Genomic DNA, 10517 nt, shown 5'->3' on the forward strand with positions numbered 1-10517 from the left:
GGCGATGACGCTGCGGCGGAGCTCCTACGGCTGCGGTTGCGCTCGCGAGTGAAGGGAGGAGGGAGAGAGGCGCGGGCGACAGAGCGAATGGAGTGGCCTGGGAGCCCGGGTCGGCGTCCCGACCAGGTGAAGCCGGTCGGCCGCGGCGCGCTCCTCGCCGGCGTACGGCCGCAACGTGGCCGACGCTGGCTGGGACGAGGCGGGCGTCCGTGTGCGGGAGAGAGGGGGAGGGGGAGGCAGGCCGGGCCGAAAGGGAGGCGGGGTTGGCCCAGCAGCGCCTGCCCCTTTTCCATTTTTTTTGAATTTCTTTTCTCAAATTCTTTTCTAAATTCATTTGGACCAATTTAAAATAATTTTCACCTCTTTCTCCCTAAAGCAAAGTTGTTCCAAAACAAAAACCCTACAACTTTGTTTTAATAAGCAAGGCCAAATTCCAAGTAGAATTTGAATTACCAATTAAAACTAGTGCTAGGTTTTCAAATAAATTCATTTTGGGGATTTTGTATAAATTCCATTTCTCAAATTCTATTGCTCCAAAAATTGCACAAAAATATTTTTAAACCTTCTTACACATAAATCAACCTAGTTTGAATATTCCACAATTTTAGAAGTAAGCATCATATTTTTAACATATTTAAAGCACATGGAATAAAACACATAAAATCATATTTTGGGATGAATGACATGCTCATGATGCTATGCTTGATGAGAATGCTTATGCATTGCTTTGGTAAGGCTAAGTGCATGCTTAACACCTAGGGTGTTACAGCCCTTCCCCCATTAGGGAAATCTCGTCCCGAGATTTGGGTTACTAACCATTTCTTATCAAATTTTGGATAAACTGTTTTTAGATAATCCTCAGTTTCCCAGGTGGCATCCCGATCGTCATGATGACTCCACACCACCTTGTATGTTCTGACAACTCTGTTTCGGGTTACTCGTTCTTTGGTATCCACAATTCCCACTGGCTGCTCTTTATACTCTAAGTCTGCTTTTATTTTGATCCCTCGAGGTTCAATCCTCTGTTCAGGAACATTCAAACATTTCCGTAGTTGCGACACATGGAAGACCGGAAAGATCGAACTCAATTCTTCAGGCAACTGAATCTTGTAGGCCACAGGGCCTTTCCTCTCCAGTATTTGATACGGTCTCACATATCTGGGTGCAAGCTTGCTTCGAACTCGGAAACGTTTAACTTTCTTCATTGGCGTAACCTTGAGGTACGCATAGTCACCAACTTTGAATTCAAGTGGCCTTCTCCTCTTATCAGCATAACTCTTTTGTCGCGATTGTGCCGCTTGCATATGCTGCTGTATGATTTGCACCTTTTTCTCTGCTTCATTCACGAAGTCGATACCGTAGTATCTCCTTTCACCAGGTTCAACCCAATTTAACGGAGTTCTACACCTTCGACCATACAAAGCTTCGAACGGTGCCATCTTGATACTCTCTTGGTAGCTGTTATTGTATGAGAATTCAGCCAGAGGTAACCATGACTCCCATGATCCCTTGGACGATAGCACACAGGCCCTCAGCATATCTTCTAACACTTGATTTAGCCTCTCAGTTTGACCTGAGGTTTGGGGATGATACGCGGTGCTTCTTATTAGACTGGTCCCCAAACTCTTATGCATTCGCTCCCAAAAGTGAGCGGTGAACTGTGGTCCTCTATCTGATATGATGGTCTTGGGAATACCATGCAACTTGACAATCTCAGCCATATATATATCGGCATACTCGGGAGGTCTGTATGTGTTCTTAACTGGGATGAAATGAGCCGACTTGGTTAATCAATCTATGATTACCCAAATCGAGTCATTTCCCTTCCTCATGGTTGGTAAACCTGTGATAAAGTCCATGCTGACCTCTTCCCATTTCCACTCTGGAACTGATAATGGTTGCAACAAACCTGCAGGTTTCATATGGATGGCCTTAACTCTGCAACACATGTCACAACGGGCCACATATGCGGCTATTTCTTTCTTCATCTTGGTCCACCAAAAGTGGGGTCTTAGGTCTTGATACATTTTACTACTGCCAGGATGAATAGAAAGCTTAGAGAGATGGGCCTCATCCATGATACGATTCTTCAATTCCCGATCCTTCGGAACTACTAACCGATGTTGAAACCACAGTACCCCTTTTTCATCAACTCAAAACTGAGTTTTTGGGTCATCTTTGATCTTCTCTTTGATGTGGAAAATACCCTTGTCTGTTTTCTGACCTTCAATGACTTGACTCTCGAGCGAACAACTAAGTTGTATGTGACATAAGACTTCAGGATGCATGAGGTTAAAACCATCTTCAAACAACGGTTGAACCACCTGATAGTGCGGTTTACGACTCAAAGCGTCTGCTACTACATTAGCTTTGCCTGGATGATAGTGAACTTCCAGATCATAGTCCTTGATTAACTCTAACCACCGTCGTTGCCTCATATTCAGCTCGGACTGAGTGAAGATGTACTTCAAGCTCTTATGATCGGTATAGATATGACAGTTATTTCCCAGCAAATAGTGTCTCCAAATCTTCAAAGCGTGCACTACTGCTGCTAACTCGAGGTCGTGAGTTGGGTAGTTGACTTCATGCTTTCTCAACTGTCGTGAAGCATAAGCTATCACTCTGCCATCTTGCATCAACACACACCCCAAGCCACTTTTCGACGCGTCACAAAACACATCAAAAGGCTTCTCGATATTGGGTTGCGCCAGAACGGGAGCAGTGGTTAGCAACTTTCGCAAGGTGCGGAAGGCTAGCTCACACCCCTCCGTCTAGACAAACTTATGATCATTTTATAGCAAACTGGTCATTGGCTTAGCAATCTTGGAGAAGTCAGGTATGAAACGACGATAATACCTGGCCAGACCAAGAAAACTTCTAACTTCCGAGACAGAAGTTGGTGCCTTCCAGTCCATGAGTTCCTGCACTTTTGACGGATCCATAGCAATCCCTTCTTCAGACAAAATGTGCCCTAGGAAAGGAACTTTCTTCAACCAGAACTCACACGTGCTGAACTTGGCATATAACTGATGCTCTCGTAATCGTGTTAACACGATTCTCAGATGCTCGGCGTGATCTTGCTCATTTTCTGAATAAACCAGAATATCATCGATAAACACCACAACAAACTTATCCAATTCTGGCATAAAGACTGAATTCATCAGATACATAAAGTATGCAGGAGCATTTGTCAACCCAAAGGACATGACAAGATACTCAAACAACCCATATCTGGTGGAAAAAGCAGTCTTCGGGATATCCTGCGGACGAATCTTGATTTGGTGATACCCAGACCTCAAATCTATCTTGGGAAACACTTTTGCCTTGGACAACTGATCAAACAAGATATCAATCCTCGGCAAAGGATACTTATTTTTGATGGTCACTGCATTGAGTGGACGATAGTCCACGCACATGCGCAAAGACTGATCCTTCTTTTTCACGAACAACGCTGGACAACCCCATTCTGACGAACTTGGCTGGATGAACCCTTTATCCAGTAACTCCTTTAGTTGATTCTTCAACTCAGCGAGTTCGTTTGGTGGCATCCGGTACGGCCTTCTAGATATTGGTGCTGTACCTGGTATCAACTCGATTGCAAACTCTACTTCCCTATCCGGAGGAAGTCCTGGCAATTCCTTGGGAAAAACATCAGGGAACTCACATACCACGGGTATGTGTTCTAGTGGAACCACCTGTACTGCACACGAAAGACTGGCGAAGTCTAACCGTCGGGGTAGCTTGACCTGAAGCACACCCTTCCCTTGCGGGTCTCTGAGGGAAAGAGTTCCATTCCCGACATCTATAACTGCGCCCCAGTCAGTCATCTTGTTCATTCCAATGATGACATCCAAAACCAGCCCTGGCATGACCACAAGGTTTACGCGAAACCTCCGGCCACTGATATCCAAGGTAACTCCTGTTACTGTTTTATTAGTCAACACATCAGCTCCGGCTGAGCTGATGCGATAGCCATAACCCAACTCAGTAACTGGCTGGTCATGCTTTTGTGCAAATGCTTGGCTCATGAATGAATGCGATGATCTAGAATCAAACAAAACAACTGCAAGATGTTGGTTGACAGGAAACATACCAGCTGTTACCGGTTCTCCTTTTGGGATCTCCTCGATCGAGGTATGGTGCACACGAGCTGGATAGGTTGGCTGCTACCTCTTGGGATAGGGACATTCCTTAGCAAAGTGCCCCATCTTGTGGCAGTTATAGCATGGACCCTTGGGCACATTGTTGGCGGCAGGTGTCGTAGCTTGAATTGCCTTTGGCTTGGCAGGAGCTATCGCCACCTTGTACGGCTTCTGCTGCGTTGGATGCCCGGTGTTCCTTCTCTGTGGCGGTCGGAACCTAGCACCTGGGGCAGGAGGACGATACTGCTGTCGCCCCCCCACTGGTGCCCTAGGCTGGGATGATCCGGCTTCAAAAGCCCTCTTACGTGACTTGGATGCACTATAGTTGTTGTTATTGTTCTCCTGGGTCAGGCAGTCACTGATATAGGCATTGAAGGTAGCCCTGGCTCCTGTACCCATGGTCTTTAGCATCTTTGGATTCAATCCTCTTTGGAAACTAGCAATCTTCTTGGCCTCCATGTTCACAAACTCAGGGGCGTAGCGAGCGAGATTGTTGAAAGCGTGTAGATACTCCTTCACAGATTTCGTCCCCTGTGACAGCCTCATGAATTCCCCAACCTTCATTTCAACCACACCCGAAGGAATGTAATTTCCCCAGAAAGCGATGGTGAAGTGGGTCCAGGTGATTGGGGTCCCCTCTGGGTAGGTAGTATGATGATGGGACCACCAAATTCCAGCGGGTCCTTGCAACTGATGTGCCGCATACTCAGCCTTGAGTTCTTCTGTCATCCGAAGAAGACGAAACTTCTGCTCCATAGTGTTAATCCACTCATCAGCTTCAAGCGGTTCCAAAGCCTCCTTGAAGACTGGTGGCTTGGTATCCATGAAGTCCTTGAAAGAGCTGTACTGATTGACTTCACGGCCGCCCTGGTTATCCCCACGACGGGTGTTGTCAGCTATGTTACGCAGAGCCTCTTCCATGTTGCGCTGCATCTGTTCCATGTTGCGTTGGCTCCCCAGAAACTACGCGAAAAACACGTCCGCAGTGTACGAAGGAGGTGGTGGTGGTGGTGTTGGTGCTCTGTCCTCATCCCGTTGGGCCCCACCTCCGGACGTACCTGCTCCAAGACCCGGGTTGCTGTTACCCCCGCCATGTGTTTGCACCATCTGCATACGTCAATGATAAGCAATCGTTAGGAGTTGCCATCAACGGTAGAAATGTGTAGAATCATGCCGTACTGAATTTACTGAGGGAATAAATTCACACAATAAACAGAGGCACAACAATTCATCATCTACGCACAACATCACTAACAGATTACTTAACATTCAAGCAACAAGGTTCGCGTACATCCAAATTTGCCAGCATACATACACTGGACTTTCAGCGTCATCTCATAAGTCTTACATAGCCCAGATCCAAAAGTACAAGACATGCCTTGCAACATACAACACAAAAGAAGAAGGACTAGCTCTAGAGCCCTAGCATCTACTCGCTATGGTCACTGTCCATGCCGGAGCCATCCTCGTCCTCATCTCCACTAGCAGCTGCTCCTATCTCGGGATCCTCATCCATCTCGTTCTCAGAGTCTAGCTCAGCTGCTCCAGGCAGGTGGTGAGGGTGGAGCTGGTTATGCAGCTGGTGGATCTCCTCATGCAAGTTCTCATTGTACTCCTTAGCATTAGCTAGCTGCTGCTCTAGCTCCAGCTGTCGGGCCCTCAGAGTGTCCTCCTCGTGCCAGGCTTCATTCCTCTGACCAAGCACATGGACTAGCATGCGCTCGCAGTTCCTGTGAGCAGTAGTCACCCTATCTCTCTGCTCTCGCACTGCAAGCAGGTCCTGGCTCAGCTCACTGTTCTGCTGGACTGCCTGGTCTCTCTCTCGGGTCACGCGGGCCAACTCCGCCTGTAGCCTCTCAACCTCAGAGTCGAACTCACGCTGCAACTGGCGCTTCTCATCCTGGACGGTGAGAAGAGACCCGGACAAGCGACCCAAACAATGCTCCAGGCCTCCATAGGTCTTCATCAAAGCGTACATAGCACTCATAGCTGCGCTGTCACTGTGCTGGTCCTCATCCGCACTCCTCTCTAGAGCGTTCACCTCGGACTGATCCCACACCGAAGTGTAGGGGTCACCCCGGGGAAACACTCCAGCGAAGGCGTGGGCCAGCTCCTGTGGAAACCTCTCCATGAGGTCCCTCAGAACTGCGAAAGCTACCCTGCTGGCACCGTGGAAAGGCGTGGCACCTCGGGACTCATACACCCAGCCGCCCCAGGCGGGGTCACCTCCGCTGGTAGGAACAACTGCCTCGATCCCCACCAGGGTCTCGTCACCAAGCGGCTCCTTATCCCAATAGTAGCGAGGCTCCCGTCCTCCAGGATACCCCATCGAGCTGAGCGCTCTCCAAAGCAAAGTGGGCATCCCAAACTCCTCCAGGAACTTGCTCTTATGTCGCGAGCTCCTAGCTGCCAACGGATGGCGAGGGGCCCGCCCACCAGTGGACTTGCGAGCGGTGAGCCTACTGCGCGCCATCTGCTGCAAATGGAATACCTTGGGTAAGAGCGAGGATTATCTTTAATTATTTTATTTATAATTGGGACAGATTAAATTAAGGGGGAAAGTGAGCAATGATATGAAATGAACTTGATGCATGCACGAACTTACGACCTCACAAACTTAAGGAACAGAAGTTAGCACTAAGCGATATATGTGGTGGCACACAGCGTTTTCTCATAATGTAACTAGCGCTCGAAGCGAGAACGTGGTTAGCGTACCTGCAGAAAACTCATTTCAGCCCACCCACAGTATGCTCATGCAGAACAAGAATTTTAAAACTATACACCCCACATACACAGACACCCGTCCATGCATATGACGTGTCACTACCCACATCATCGCCCTAATGACGGCATTGCCTCTCTGGACGGAATTCCCAACATGCGGTACTGTTCCCAAAACACACCAAAACATGTGTCCATGACACAGCACCTAACAACACTCCCCTAGACCGGCAGTGTATCCGATCATGCTCTCACAGCTCCCACTTACCGTGGCGTAGAGGAAAAATGGATCCATACATTACCACTCAAATGAATGGTACTCATACCATTGCACGCCGTATGAGCGACGAAATAGAAATATGATGCATTAACCCCCAAATTAGTACTTAACCAGCCACCTTAGAGTCCTTAACTGGGCATAAAGGATATGACCATGGCACACTAGATAGTTTTCCAAAACTTAGTTTAACACCTTTATCATTATTAATTAATAAAATCTTTTATTAAACTGGTTTAGATTTAGTTTAGAACGTATTTATGAACAGTAACTCGCTAAACCTTGCTCCGATACCAGCTGTAACAGAACCGACCAAATTATAAGAGATTAAGCCTAACAGTGACCATTTGCATAGTCAAACCATCGAGCTTAAGCCCATATAATCCCGGTAGTCCGTGAAATCTCGAAGGATTTCAAACCACATATCGTACAGACAGCCAAGATCGTAATAAGTTTAGCGGTCGCCATCCACAAATACATCCAGATTACAACATTCATAAAATACATCGGAGTTCTTAAAATTATTATAAATCAAGTTCTTCAAGTAGCGGAAGCTTCATAGTTCGAAAATACAACACACACACTTAGTCTGATACAGTGCCATAGTTCGGTCATTCCCACAAAAGCAGAAGAGAAGATGGAGTGACCATCGCCCTTGGTCTAGTCATCACCCATGGCTGGGTACAGACAGAGGATGCAATAACCATAGTACATTTGACCATCTGCAAAACAACATGGGAGTAGAACCCTGAGTACGAGAATGTACTCAGCTAGACTTACCCGTCATAAACTTAAAATAAAGACTCTTCAAGGATCATGAAGGCTATATAGTGGGGTAGCTGACAACCATTTTGCATAACCGCACGATTTTATTACCATAACCTACATAAATCTTTCTTCTTGTAATTTGCTCAAGTTGAAAGTATCATTACCGATTATCTAGGTTTGCACCTGCACTATTACAAGCAAGTATAGTGATATGATAGTACCTCATCATAGCATTCTTGAAACCATTTATCATTATAACCCAAGTGTTCCATAGTCCTTACTACGAGGATGAAGCTCATGTCAAGTGCTCACTATCCAAGAGCGATGGCGATTCGAATCGATTTCTAACCAGCTAGCGAGTTTATTCCCCACACAAACCACACTCACTGATCAAGTGAGCTACAGATCACCGTATTGCACTATCCAGGACCAATTCGCGGGTTCGACAGGCACCGCCCCTACCCGAGGACCGTTCCGGCGACCGAGGTATCCAAGGTATACTAAGGTTGCGCGCCGCACCCTCGTCGTTCTCCTCAACCCTCACCAATACAGTGCGTACATCGGGCCGATTCCCGGCCCAGATAGTGCTCAGGCTTCGCGGTCGGAACGACTTATCCTTCTAGCTAAATGTGGGGCATGCGTTCAACATGACAAGAGGGCCGTCAACGATCGGTCCTTAATCGACACAGGCAGGGGCACTATGGTCAACCCACCATAAGACCCTGCCCGGTCTACAATTCCATTCCGCACTTAGTTATTCTTTTCCCCAAAGCAACCACTGCTTAATCAGGCAGGTATCCACCTATATCTCGCAGGTGACAGGGAATCACCCGACTTCTACCGGACTAAGCAAGCTAAGCATAGACTCCGCGCCTATCTACATAGGACAAGGTAGATAAACGAGTGGGGATAACAAGGAGTACATATGCATCAACGGTATCAAGCAATTCCTATCACTTAAATGCAGTATAGTAGAACAAGCATAGTATATCATGTAAGTTAGCGAGAATAGGGAGACTTAGAATGCTCCGGGGCTTGCCTTTCTCAAACGTGCTGGGCCGGTGATCCGGACACTCCTGTAGCTCCCCTCCGGGTTCCGGTGCTTCCGGAGGTTCCTGCTCCTGAATCTCCTCTGACCCGTCGTGTCCCACCTCGTTCTCCTGCGAGCCTGTATGATGCATGTGTGCTCATGAGTGGAGTGCGAGATGCCCGAGTGGATGCTTGTATGAGAAGGTACCAAATGATCATGACATGATGCATAGGTGATTCACTTGGTCATGCTCATTACAAGGTAGTCAACATCATCCAAGAACAGACAATTGAATTAAACATCTATTGCATTCTCTTCTACCAATTGTATTCAAGTGTAACCAGCAACCCACATGATGCTTCAAAAATACACCAAACCCCTTTTTATTCTATTTAACCCAAATATAACAATTCACAATTTTCTTTATTCATTTCTAGGCCCATCAAAATTTGCATGCAGTTCTGTTCATCTATAATTTCCACAAAAATTACAGGAGAATTCCAGTCAAGCATAAAGTCTACTATAAATTTTTCATAATTTTTGGATACTTATTTTGAGCTACAAAAATAACAAGATTATTACATAAAGGCAAGTACAATTACTCTACTGTGGTATAAGTGTCAAACAGCAGATTTCATATTTTTACAACTTGTCTAATATCATAGGAAACATCCACAAAAATTTCCAAACTGATTGCATGATCCAAATCTTTATTAAAAATCATAAACCACTGCCATGCAAGCATTTAAATCACTATAAATTCATTTATACACCAAATAATGTGTAGCAATATTTTCTCAGTGAGCTAACATACATGCAGAGCCAACAAATCAAGTTTCACATTTTTCTGAGCCATATTTTAATTACTATGCATTTTCTAAGTTTAGCAAAAGCATGGATTAATTATTTCTGTCCAGAAAAAGTGTTCAAACATGACATGCAATTACATAAAACTGTAGATCTGAAAATATAGAGCACACCAAAATTTATTTCATCAAATTTGGAGCTGTAGAACTCAAGATATGAATTTTACAAGTTTTAAATCGATTTCTGGAAAACCTTTTCTGAAAATCAATTCGAAAACGGGATCAAAAACGCTAAAGACACCCAGATCTACACCCAACGCGGTCCCCCTGCGACTGACAATGGGCCTCTGACCCCACTGGTCAGCGAGACCGAGAGGGAGAGCACCTCCGACGAGCAGATCTCGCCGGCGGTGAGGTTCCCGGCCACGGGGTGAGCACCATCGTGCTCCCCGCAGCGAGGCGCACGCAGCGGTATCCTCGGGGTGGCCGGAGGATGGTCGGAGCACCTCCGACAAGCATGCATGGCGGCACGGTGGCGCTGCTCGCCGTGGCCAGGCTGCTCCGGTGCGGTAGAACATGCGCAAGGGCTCCTCCGAGCTTCCCCGTCGCACTACGGATCTAACGCGCCAAGAAACAAGCGAAACGGGACAGAAACGAGCGAGGTTCGACGCGGCGGAGCTCTCCGGCGAGGTCGGAGCAACTCCGACGAGCGATTCACGGCGTTCGACGGGCTCTCACCTCGGTAGAGCGTTCGCAGGAGGTTACCGCGACGA

Source organism: Sorghum bicolor, chromosome 2 (assembly GCF_000003195.3).
Source record: "Sorghum bicolor cultivar BTx623 chromosome 2, Sorghum_bicolor_NCBIv3, whole genome shotgun sequence".
Lineage (NCBI taxonomy): Eukaryota > Viridiplantae > Streptophyta > Magnoliopsida > Poales > Poaceae > Sorghum > Sorghum bicolor.